Below are 13829 nucleotides of genomic sequence, written 5' to 3'. Positions count from 1 at the left end.
GAGCTCAATTTCGAATCTTACTTGAATTCATCATTAGTTGTCGAACAGAAGCGAGTATTAGAATTGTTATGTTATGGAGCACGCTAATTACGCTATGGTGTGAGAGCAGTAAATTTTCGAACGAATATGAAAATTTTTTATTATACACACGAGTACATGTGGATTGATTTACTAGATATTTTTTGGTTGAACTGGACTTTAAAAATTCTTCGAGAGAATCATTGGCAATTTAGAAATTTTAAATTGTTTTTAGTGTTGTAAGAATAATCTATTAACAGATAAATCGGTAACTTAATTGTAAACAATATAATAATAAACGATTTTTACATTTTCCTTCGACGTACCAGTTATATGTTTATAGTGAAAACAAATTACTTTGAATATTTTCTTTTTTGATGAAACAAGCCATAGTACAAGAAAATAAACTGTACTTATTTAAATTTCCTTAGTAGTAAATAGAAAAATACGCCGTCTAATTAAAGCAACACAATGTTTAAAAGTGAGAAGAAATTCGACGAAATTGTCTCAGAAGATAATTCAAATCAACTCGACATCCTTGCTTCAGACAACAAAAATTACGTTTGCGATATTTGTCAGGAGACATTTAAGCTTGAATCAGGCATGGTAACACACCAAGACACAATTAACAATGTATGAATGTGACAAGTGCGAAGAGAAATTTGAGTTTCGAAGTCATTTGAGTAGACATCAAATATCAGAACATAAAAGCCGCGAAGATTTTGCATGCGATCGATGTAACAAGAAATTTGTGAGAAAATCGAGTTTGCTCATGCACCAAAAATTAGTTCACAAAGAAAATGAAAATTTTACTTGCAACAAGTGTGAGAAAAAATGTGAAAATAAGTTAGTTTTACTTAAGCACAAAAAAATATTCCACGAAGTTTTTAAAGATCATCTGTGTGAAAAGTGTGCGAAAAAATTTGCAAATAAACGGAGTCTGCTCTTGCATATAAAGATCGTACACGACGGTTGCAAAGATTTTGCACGTAACAAGTGCGAGGAAAAGTTTAAAAAATCAAATTCGATCCAGCAACAAAATACAGTTCTCGGCGGCTGTAAATATTACTTATGTGACAAATGCGGAAAAAATTTTGGATTTAAACATCGTTTGCTTTTGCACCACGAGACAGTACACGAAGGTCGTAAAGATTTCGCATGTGACAAATGCGAAAAAAAATTTGGGGTTCAATCCAATTTATTAAGACACCAAAAATTAATCCACGAAGGTCGCAAAGATTATGCATGTAACAATTGCAAACTGACATTTGGAGAAAAATCGATATTAATCAGACACCAAAAATTAATCCACGAAGGTCGGAAAGATTATGCATGTAACAATTGCAAACTGACATTTGGAGAAAAATCGATATTAATCAGACACCAAAATACAGTACATGAAAATCGCAAAGATTACGAGTGTGACAAATGCGGCAAGAAATACGGACATAAACACCATTTGCTCTTGCACCAAAAAACGACACACGAAGGTCGCAAAGATTTCGTATGTGACATGTGTGAAAAGAAATTCACACGAATATACAATTTGCTCTACCACAAAAAGGCAGTCCACGAAGGTAGCAAAGATTACGCATGCGACAATTGCGAAAAGAGATTCGTATTTGAACATAATTTGCTTTTTCACAAAAAGACAGTCCATGAAGGTCGCAAAGACTACAAATGTGACAATTGTGAGAAAAAATTTGGATTTAAATATCGATTGCTTTTGCACCATAAGACAGTACACGAACGTCGTAAACATTTCGCACGCGAAAGGTGTGAGAAAAATTTGGGGAACGTGGCACCTTGATCAAACACAAAAAAAGAGTTCACGAGCTTCATAAAGATTTCGCATACGAAAATTGCGATAAGAGATTCAAACTTGAACATTATTTGCTTTTGCACAAAAAGACAATCCATGAAGGTTGCAAAGATTATGCATGTGACAAGTGCGAGAAAAAATTTGGTGAATGAGGCACCTTGACCAAAGATCAAAAAATAGTTCACGAATGTCAGAGAGATTATACATGTGATAAGTGCGAACAGGAATTTGGACAAAAAACGCATTTGCTTTCCCATTAAAAAATAGTCCATGAAGGTAGCAAAGATTTCTCATGCAACAAGTGCAAGAAGAATTTTGGAAAAAGACAGGATTTGCTTTTCCACCAAAAGACAGTCCATGAAGTCCGCAAAGATTTCGCTTGCGAAGATAGCGAGAAGTAATGATCCAATTGTAATTATGTGTAGATATTCATATGCATATGTTTTTCTGAAATTTCAATAAAAATTGTGCTGAAATGATAGTATGTTATACGAACCTCGGGCGTTCATCTATCATTGCACCATTTGAACAATGACGTTGGGTGTTTTCAGATTTTTCTTACTCCCAATCACTTCCTCTCTATCAATTTTTTGGATCCGGTTGCACGCATGCATGTGACGTGTGTTCAAAGACATATTAAGACAAGAGTAGTCTCAAAAAACACGTCAATTCTGTGCATAATCGTGTCCCACAAACTTGTGAACTTTTTGGAAAGACTTACGCAACTAAGAGTAATCTGAAAGTTCACGTTCATGCGGTGTACAATAGCAGCAGAATTACTTGTGACGTACGAGGAAAGATATTCACACAGAATAGTCAACTCAAAGTCCACATCGATGCATTATATAATGGAATGTACTATGCATGTGATTTCTGTGAAAAGAAATTTGAACATCGATCTCATCTCAAAAGACATGTCAACATCAAAAAATATAAACGTACATCACATCTCGGTAAACATTTCAAGTCGTCGCATAATAATACCCATTCATGCGAGACACGCGGAAAGACATTCGGACAGAAAAGAAATCTTAAAGTTACATCGACATGGCGCATTACTCACGCATTGAAACCTAACAAATATCTAAAATTTCTAAACAAATATCTAAAATGTTCAATTAAGTTACAAATTTAAGTGTAAGATAAAGCGTATTTCTTTGGATAATTGAATTAATAATTTATATCTATTAGGTGACGGATGTCGGGCACATATGTTGGATCCGTTGACTTAATATTGCTCGTTTCATTAACGAGCGAAAACCTAGAAATTTTGAGCGAGCAATGATAAATGCTGTCCAGCAAGTATTTCCTGACGCACAACTTAGTGGCTGCATTACAAACAGGTATCTATTTTAATATTTTTAGCGACAACAAATTTTATCGAGGTAATGAAAACCATCATTTTCAGGCGATTCGCCGTTATTGGACCCGACGATTAAATATCCCTGAACAATTCAGAGATATCTTAAAAACTGCCATTGCACTGGCCTACCTTCCTGCAGATAAAATGGAGGAAGGTCTGAACATTGTCTTAACCCTTATGATAGGAAGTAATTGTCCACGTGCCCATGAATTTTCAAATTATTTTAACCATACTTGGCTGCCAATCGCCAATGTTATAAGTGTTTACAGTCGAAGACGAAAAACCAATAACATATGCGAAAACTTTCACCTCCACGCAAAAAATTATATTGGGGTGAGGCAAGGGTTGTGGCTTATGCTAGGAGATAAACAATTTTTATTATTCAACTGATAGATTTTGAAAAATTTTATTTTTATAATCATCATAATATATTCTGCAGAAAAAATGGCCAATTTGATGAAAGCAACGGTTGTCAAATATAATACGGCTATGAATTCCCAGCGCTTGTTCTGGAGTTGGCCTACAGGAATGCTACAAGCAAATCGAGAGTTGGAAGTCATGGAACCAACAATCAACGAGTATGATGAATTTTAATTTATAAACTTTTTATTCTCACAATCTTGAATGTTACATCATTTACAGGATAGGCACGAGATAATATTTGGAGCTGATCGTTCGTCAGCGTCGGAGCCAATATTTACCCACAGGTACACATATACAATAAAATTTTGTAAAATAATTTATAATATAATGTTTATTGTAGTGGAGCCTGACGACGATGGAGAAATCATTGACGATGCTCTAATCAATAATTTACGTCAGCTGGATATTGATGCATTCGTTTCTCAAGACGAAATTGGTACGTTTTGAAAAACTTAACGTAAATAATATTTTTTATACATTACTCAAATATTTATTATTCTTAGGCGACGTTTTTAAAACAGGTGTCGCACCCAATTGTAAACTGCAGTTAGCACCCACGGCCGTCAGGATTCAGGATTTACCAGACGATGCTGGTGAAGTTAATCCTTTGGGCCAAAGGAGGGGCCGAAGAGGTCGAGGAAGAGGCCAAGGGAGAGGCAGAGGAAGAGGAAGAGGGCGAGGCAGAAATATTGAAGCTGTAGAACAGGAAAGAGAAATAGACAATTTAGATGTAGCAAGAGGTCGAGGTCGAGGACGAGGCCAAGGCCGAGGAAGAGGAGAGGACGAGGACGAGGAGGGGGATAAATCAATGAAAGAGAAGTGCGAAATTCAAAATGAAGGCGAAAATGGACGAGCTAGAGAAGAAGAAAGAGAAAAAAATGAAAATTTTTTGGATCAAGAAGAACATTTGGAAAATGAATTGAATAGAAGAGAAGGAAATATTAGTGATTCAGAAGAAGAAAAATAAGAAATGATTCAAGTAGATAATTTTAACAATATGGAAGAAAATGGAGATGAGGCAATGGGAGGCCGTAATGGAGAATTAGATATGATTATGGAAAATAGAGAAAATGTAGCGGATGGAGATGAATTAATGGTAGTAAGAGACGCAGAAAATATTATCCCTTAGGAACCACAAAATGGCCAAGAAAGTAAAGTCATTGTAATACGATCGCCATTTATGAAAATTGATAATATTTTTGCATATTTATTTGATTTATATATTAATAGTTCGCAATGCGAAGAGACCGCTTTCACCAGAGCGTCAGTCGCGTCACGTTAGAAGACGGCGAAATTTACAACAACGATTACGCTTACACGGTAAGAATATTTGTTTTTTTATTACAATAAAATTCAAATATATCTTACTGCAGACAGTCACACCTTTTCACGTATGCTAAAATAGTTTTAATCGATATGCTTGCTACTGTATCTTGCAAAATGATTAAAATTAGACGTAGTATAAAAATTTCCTTATTTACTGTCTCTCCGGAAAGGTAGGAAAAATTTTCTTAAAGTTTGAGGGTAGTACTATTTTTTAAAATCACTTTTTCAAATATTTCTTCGTACGAAGTAGTGCAGAGAAAATCCTCTGTAAAATTTTTGTTTGATAGTGCAGCAATAAAAATTGTCCGAAGTTGTTTCATTTTCTGCTCATAATATATAAATTAAAGAAAACTGAAAAATAAAGGAAACAGAAAATTAAATCCAATTTCCTTAATTTACTTTTAAGAAAAAAAATGAAGATTTCAGAGAAAATACGATGCATAGAATTCCCAATTGATAGTAATAGTAAAGATACATAAAAAGTACACTATTGTAGGGTTTTAACTGTTTTTATGGAATTGCAGAAAGTATAGCTTCAGCACTGTACAAAGACAACTGCAAATTTTTAAAAAAAAATATTGACTTGGTTTTTGGGTAAAAATGGTTAGATATATTTTCAATGATGGTCTACTTTTGCATTTTTCGTACTTAATTACAAATAATTATAAATTATCAATGCAGAAGTACCCCTCCCCGTAAATTGAACATATTCATTTTCCGATTTCTACTATTTAGACGCTTTGACTTGATTCTCAAATATTAAATTTAAGTAAGTTGTGTAAATTAAATCTTTAGAGATTACTCATAAATGTTACTTTTGCAAATTCATTTCTATAAGAACTAAGAATTACTTTTCGAAAACAATAAAAGAGTTTCAATTATATCGAAAATTTGGAAAGCAAAACAAATTTACAAAAATATTACATTCCTATCACAGTAAAAATAACCATTCTTTTGAATGATCATAGTTATAAAGTGTTGTGATTGCTGATATATTGGTATCTTAATTCACTACGTTTACTGGAGTACGCTGTCGAAATTAACACACAGTTTTTATCATTTATTTCAATGTATGATTTTTAAGTGCATAGTAATAAAAAAATGACTTGAAATTATTTAATTTTATGTGGTTTTTCTTATTAAGATGAATTGAATACATGACAGTTGATCTTGTGACGAATTTTCTTTTCGATGGTCGACGTCGTGTTGACCATCGAACCGGTAACTTAATTATAAACAATATTATTATAACTGATTTTGACAATTCCCTCGAGATACTGATCATGTTTATAATAAAATCAAATTAGTTTGAATGTTGTCTTTTACTACCGAACGAGCCACAATACCAAAAGATTCAGGCACCAAAATGGATACAAATGAGAAGAGAATCGAAGAACTTGTATCGAATGATAATTCAAGTGAACATGAAATTGTTGTTCCAGATGACAAAAAATATATTTGTGTTATTTGCCAGCAGGCATTTATATTAGAATCAAGCTTGATGACACACAGAGCCACAATTCATACTGAACAAAAAAATTACTCATGCGATGAGTGCGAAAAGAAATTTGTGAAAAAGACGAGTTTGATGACGCATAAAAAATTAGTGCACAAAGATCGCGAGGATTTAACTTGCAACAAGTGCGAGAAAAAATTTGAAAATAGATCAACTTTACTCAAGCACAGAAAAATATTCCACGAAGTTTTCAAAGATTACTTTTGTGAAAAGTGCGCGAAGAGGTTCGAAAATAAACGAAGTTTGCTCGGGCACATAAAGACAGTACACGAGAGTCGGAAAGGTTACGTATGCGGCAAGCACGAGGAGAAATTTATGAAAAATTCGAATTTGCTCTTACACCAAAATACATTCTATAAAGATTGTAAAGACTACACATGAAATAATTGCCAGAAGAAGTTTGGATACGAATCGCATTTGCTTGACCACCAAAGAACGGTACACGAAGGTCGCAAAGATTATGCGTGCGACATTTGTGAAAAGAAATTTGCACGTAAATCTAATTTGCTGTACCACCAAAAAACATTACATGAAGATCACAAAGATTACGTATGTGACAAATGTGAACAAAAATTTCGACATAAATCGACATTAAACAGGCACCAACGGGCAATACATGAAGGTCGAAAAGATTACGCATGCGACAAGTGTGAAAAAAAGTTCGGGCGTAAATTATATTTGTTCACCCACCAAAAGACAGTTCACAACGGTCAAAAAGATTACGAATGCGATAAGTGCGAGAAGAAATTTGGACAAAAATCGAATCTGCTTGTTCACCAAAGGACAGTCCACAAAGGTAGTAAAAATTACACATGTGGTAGTTGCGAGAAGAAATTTGGAAAACTAACAAATTTGACGAGACACTTAAGAACAGTGCACAAAGACTGTAAGGATTATGCATGCGACAAGTGTGAGAAGAAATTTGACCAAAGATCGAATTTCATAAAAGTTCTACACAAATGTAAAGACTTTAAGTTATAACAATACATAATGAATGGCTAAGTCGCATGGATAATATGTGAATGTTCGTGAGTCACATCAATGCGCGATTAATGGTAAATTTGCATACCTATAGTAGCTCTTAATATCAAATTTCAATTATGTCAAAAAATATGAGCTTTCTCAAATGATCACAACTAAAAGTAAATTGTAGAATATATTTACTTTCAAAAATGTTTTATTGAATTTTTTTTTTACCAAATAATAGGACATAAGTGAATAATAATCACGTTTATTATGATGTATCCTCTTATACAGCGTGTCCCAAAAGTATGGAAACCTCTGAAAAGCGGCCAAAATAAGCGGGGAAAAAAATAGATAACCCTATGTTCGACGTATTTTTTTCACGGGGAATCCAATGGTGACCTTGGATTTGACCTTGAACATAACCTCAAAACTGCAGCGACTTAAAAATCAATTTTTCAAATGTAACCCCCATTTTTTATTGCCGATTTGAAAAAAGCGAAAAATTTCACGTCGAAATGTATGTACTGTTTTTTTTAAAGACCATTTTAAGGGTGCTACAGGCTCTAATGAAACCCCGATTTAACCTAAAATTAAGCTCAGAAGAACTTCATTTTCTAACTGTACCGCCTCCAAATATTATATTCGAAAAAAAACATAAAGGCCTATTCAAACGTAAAATTTTTTGCTTTTTTCAAATCTGAAATAAAAATTTGCGGTTGCCATGTAAAAACTCGACTTTGAGTTGCTGCAGCTTTTAGGTTATGTTCTAGGTCAAATTTAAGGTCACCATTGAAAAGAGCGAAAAATTTTACGTTTGAATAGCCCCTTATGTTTTTTTTTCCAATATCATTTTTGGGGGCGCTACAGTTAGAAAATGAAGTTCTTCTGAGCTCAATTTTAGATTAAATCGGGGTTTCATTTGAGCCTGTATCACCCTCAAAATGTTCTTTAAAAAAAAAACAAAATATAAATTTTGATTTAAAATTTTCCGCTCTTTTCAAATCTGCAATAAAAAATGGGGGTTACATTTGAAAAATTGATTTTTGAGTCGCTGCAGCTTTGAGGTTATGTTCAAGGTCAAATCCAAAGTCACCATTGGATTCCCCGTGAAAAAATACGTCGAATATAGGGTTATCGATTTTTTTCCCGTTTATTTTGGCCGCTTTTCAAAGGTTTCCATACTTTTGGGACACCCTGTATAATGATTGCTTTGCAATTAACACTGATTACTTCTCAAACCACTGAGTCCCAGCTGACTCACCACACAGGAGTTAGCATTGACATCGCCCGCTCAATACTCTTTGAAACTAATTTTTCAAGCAATCAGATCCGAAGCCCAAGGAATACATAAAATTCAATAATAAATTAATGAGGGGCAAAAACATGATCGTGACTAGTAATTTCCAATTACCTCTATTATCATGATGCTGCTGGTTCTCTGGTTCTCGTCGATTCCGATTCGGATTTGGCAAAGGTTCAATAACTGCCGGAACAAGTCCACGGCACGATTGCGACGGCATAGAAACATTACTGGTTCGATCAGCTACGGAAGCACTAGCAGCTGTATTTGAAAAAAAGTACGTCAACATTAAGATCAGTACGATCATGTAATAATGGTTCATAAATGCAAACTATACTTTACCTTCGCTACTTCCCGATTCAAAGTTTAAGTGAAGCGGAAGTGAAGCGAATCTTCTCGGCTGAGTTGCTTCACGAGCATTTATTGGCGATGAAAATTGAGTAGACGGCAAACGAAAATTCGTGGACGAAGAGGTACTAGGAGCAGCTGTAACCGAATAATAGTTACGAGACCATGATAATGAAAGCGACTCTGATATAGCAACGATCAAATGTTCTAAGTAAACTTTACCTCTGTTGCTTCTTGATGCAAATGACGCCGGTGGAAGTGGAGCAAATCTTCTTGACGGTCCGGCCACCGCTGTTTCGCGACCATGGAATGGTTGACTAGCCCGCTTTGTTGTCGAATTTACATGATAGGCAGCTGTCATATCTACAACATAAATACATTTTATTGTCTTATCGTCGATAAAGAATTAAAAAATAAACAATTATTACTTAATAAATTATCAATTACCTATATCACTATCTGAATCAGAGTCCACTAGTTCTTCTCTGTTGTATAGCCGTCGTGAAGACTGAGATCTTGGTAATCCCAGAAAATTAGAGGCAGCTTCACCAGGAGCGGCAGCTTCGTACCAGGGGATTGGAGATATTGGGCTACCAACAGCAAGCATAGCAGCACCATCAAGAGCGGCATCCGGTAATTGTGGTGATTGAACTCTGGGTAAAGCACCAGCCATCGCATCATCATCATTAGGAGCGGCAGCCTCGTACTGAGTCGATGGAGCTCTGGGTGAAGCACCAGCTATCGCATCATCATCATTAGGAGCGGCAGCCTCGTACTGAGGCGATGGAGCTCTTGGGATACTAACAGCATGCGCAGCAGCTTCACCAAGAGCGGCATCCGGTAATTGGGGTGGTTGAGCTCTAGGTACATCAACAGCCATATCATGACCAATACGAACGGCAGCTACGTGATAACGTTCATCTCTTGGGCTTCTAACAGCAATTGCAGCAGCGTCGTCAGGAGCAGCAGCTCGGCGTTGATAAGGTTCTTGGTGAGCACGCCCTTGGTTAGGACGCCTGCGGCGCCTTCGACGACGTCCATTGCCTATTCGACAAAGAAAATAATTCCTCTATAGTCATAAAATTCACATAAAAAAACCTTTTCAGCTGCACATACGATTACCTTGATTTTGTTCACCCATCAATATAGGTCTCGCCGTGGGGACGTTTCTCAAATTCAATCTAAAACGTTCATTTGGGCGGAATTCTCCCACTATGTCGTGCTCAAATTCTTAGTCGTAGCCATCGTTTTGGGGGAGGGCAGCATCAAATCTTTCTTCAAGTCTCATAACTTTTTCGATATCGAACGGCCTCATATTGGTAAAGCGAGAGTTAAAATACTCTCCAATTATATTAGACCCAATGGTCAAAAGTTCCATGGATGAAATATCATTCAAATGATACCTTCTCCAAGCTGAAAGAAAAAAAAGAGCATGAAAATAACAAAAAAATTTATTCTTATCAACGGATGTTTTTTAACTTACCTCGTTTTAGAACCATGTTGCGAAAAATTGTCGAATTTTGCGGTTGTCTTGCCACCGACAGCCCTCTCTCCATGGATGCAAAGTCAGACCATTGACGTTCGACGAGCTGCTTGATTTTGCACAGCCATCGCCAAAATACTGGATGCTCCCCAAGACGATGCAATAAAACGCTATGATAAGACTCTATAGCGTTGTTCGTCCTTGCTTGGACACCCCAGACGCTAAAGTTTGATGGTCTTACTCTCCTTATCCAAAAACTTCGAAAATAATCTATGAATTTTTGAAGACTGGCCAGTATCCTTGCAGGAGTTTCAGCGAGCAGTAAGTCGAACAATGCCAATATTACATCTGAAGGCATGAAAGCCAAAGCTGCACACTTATGTACAAAAACATTTGCTTCTCGGTTGTTTACCACGTAGTCTCGTAAACCCAAACGAAACAATTTACCATTTAAACATCTGATGAAGTGAAAGAAGCATCCAACGTGATAAGCTTCTGGAAAAACTTCCCTCAAAGCTGTCTTCAACGGCAATTCAAAATCCGTTACGATTGCTCTAATGTGGCTGTTGACAAGCAGCTGTCTAACAACTGTGGACATTTTGAAATATGCGTTTCGGGTTTTACGCGACAGGAAAAACCATATAATCGGAATCGAGTGATTATGATAGGCTGCCATTACTGTTCCCAACTGCAAATTTGCATCCGGTAATAGAGGGCACGTCTTGTGTGTCATGTCTATCAGCAAAGTTGGTACTGTCATTCGTACTCGATTCAAAACATCTAAATCGTAAAAGACGAAATGCGAACAACCATCTTCATCCCTCATCACATGCCTAGTTAAAAATCCGGTACGATGATTGAACAGTCGATCGTTAGCCGGATCCTGTAGCTGATGAATCATCGAAATAATCGAGTTAGGACTTCCTGGAAAAGATAGAAGCCTCCATCTTCTGATACTCGCGCTGGCAGCGTGGAAAGGTAAGAGTGCAGCAGGGCCGGGCAAGTAGAGTCATAATAAGGTCTTTTTACATACCACTGTTACCTTTGCATGATCGNTTTAGGGTTATCGATTTTTTTCCCGTTTATTTTGGCCGCTTTTCAAAGGTTTCCATACTTTTGGGACACCCTGTATAATGATTGCTTTGCAATTAACACTGATTACTTCTCAAACCACTGAGTCCCAGCTGACTCACCACACAGGAGTTAGCATTGACATCGCCCGCTCAATACTCTTTGAAACTAATTTTTCAAGCAATCAGATCCGAAGCCCAAGGAATACATAAAATTCAATAATAAATTAATGAGGGGCAAAAACATGATCGTGACTAGTAATTTCCAATTACCTCTATTATCATGATGCTGCTGGTTCTCTGGTTCTCGTCGATTCCGATTCGGATTTGGCAAAGGTTCAATAACTGCCGGAACAAGTCCACGGCACGATTGCGACGGCATAGAAACATTACTGGTTCGATCAGCTACGGAAGCACTAGCAGCTGTATTTGAAAAAAAGTACGTCAACATTAAGATCAGTACGATCATGTAATATAATGGTTCATAAATGCAAACTATACTTTACCTTCGCTACTTCCCGATTCAAAGTTTACGTGCGGAAGTGAAGCGAATCTTCTCGGCTGAGTTGCTTCACGAGCATTTATTGGCGATGAAAATTGAGTAGACGGCAAACGAAAATTCGTGGACGAAGAGGTACTAGGAGCAGCTGTAACCGAAAAATAGTTACGAGACCATGATAATGAAAGCGACTCTGATATAGCAACGATCGAATGTTCTAAGTAAACTTTACCTCTGTTGCTTCTTGATGCAAATGACGCCGGTGGAAGTGGAGCAAATCTTCTTGACGGTCCGGCCACCGCTGTTTCGCGACCATGGAATGGTTGACTAGCCCGATTTGTTGTCGAATTTACATGATAGGCAGCTGTCATATCTACAATATAAATACATTTTATTGTCTTATCGTCGATAAAGAATTAAAAAATAAACAATTATTACTTAATAAATTATCAATTACCTACATCACTATCTGAATCAGAGTCCACTAGTTCTTCTCTGTTGTATAGCCGTCGTGAAGACTGAGATCTTGGTAATCCCAGAAAATTAGAGGCAGCTTCACCAGGAGCGGCAGCTTCGTACCAGGGGATTGGAGATATTGGGCTACCAACAGCAAGCATAGCAGCACCATCAAGAGCGGCATCCGGTAATTGTGGTGATTGAACTCTGGGTAAAGCACCAGCCATCGCATCATCATCATTAGGAGCGGCAGCCTCGTACTGAGTCGATGGAGCTCTGGGTGAAGCACCAGCTATCGCATCATCATCATTAGGAGCGGCAGCCTCGTACTGAGGCGATGGAGCTCTTGGGATACCAACAGCATGCGCAGCAGCTTCACCAAGAGCGGCATCCGGTAATTGGGGTGGTTGAGCTCTATAAGGTACATCAACAGCCATATCATGACCAATACGAACGGCAGCTACGTGATAACGTTCATCTCTTGGGCTTCTAACAGCAATTGCAGCAGCGTCGTCAGGAGCAGCAGCTCGGCGTTGATAAGGTTCTTGGTGAGCACGCCCTTGGTTAGGACGCCTGCGGCGCCTTCGATGACGTCCATTGCCTATTCGACAAAGAAAATAATTGCTCTATAGTCATAAAATTCACATAAAAAAACCTTTTCAGCTGCACATACGATTACCTTGATTTTGTTCACCCATCAATATACGTCTCGCCGTGGGGACGTTTCTCAAATTCAATCTAAAACGTTCATTTGGGCGGAATTCTCCCACTATGTCGTGCTCAAATTCTTAGTCGTAGCCATCGTTTTGGGGGAGGGCAGCATCAAATCTTTCTTCAAGTCTCATAACTTTTTCGATATCGAACGGCCTCATATTGGTAAAGCGAGAGTTAAAATACTCTCCAATTATATTAGACCCAATGGTCAAAAGTTCCATGGATGAAATATCATTCAAATGATACCTTCTCCAAGCTAAAAGAAAAAAAAGAGCATGAAAATAACAAAAAAATTTATTCTTATCAACGGATGTTTTTTAACTTACCTCGTTTTAGAACCATGTTGCGAAAAATTGTCGAATTTTGCGGTTGTCTTGCCACCGACAGCCCTCTCTCCATGGATGCAAAGTCAGACCATTGACGTTCGACGAGCTGCTTGATTTTGCACAGCCATCGCCAAAATACTGGATGCTCCCCGAGACGATGCAATAAAACGCTATGATAAGACTCTATAGCGTTGTTCGT

At 37.1% G+C, this 13829-nt stretch overlaps 1 long non-coding RNA gene across 1 annotated transcript; it reads left to right on the top strand.

Annotated features, from left to right (window-relative positions):
- The first annotated feature begins 3655 nt into the window (after positions 1 to 3655).
- On the top strand, positions 3656 to 4044 carry LOC111694148. Its single transcript, XR_002763567.1, has 3 exons — positions 3656 to 3781; positions 3846 to 3910; positions 3967 to 4044. It is a non-coding gene; the product is annotated as an uncharacterized LOC111694148 (long non-coding RNA).
- The last annotated feature ends 9785 nt before the right edge of the window (positions 4045 to 13829 follow it).

The sequence above is a fragment of the Trichogramma pretiosum genome, unplaced genomic scaffold, assembly GCF_000599845.2.
Source record: "Trichogramma pretiosum strain Unisexual culture from Peru unplaced genomic scaffold, Tpre_2.0 scaffold94, whole genome shotgun sequence".
Classification (NCBI taxonomy): domain Eukaryota; kingdom Metazoa; phylum Arthropoda; class Insecta; order Hymenoptera; family Trichogrammatidae; genus Trichogramma; species Trichogramma pretiosum.
The sequence above is the reverse complement of the archived record's forward strand: the minus strand, read 5'-3'. Positions and strand labels throughout refer to the sequence as shown.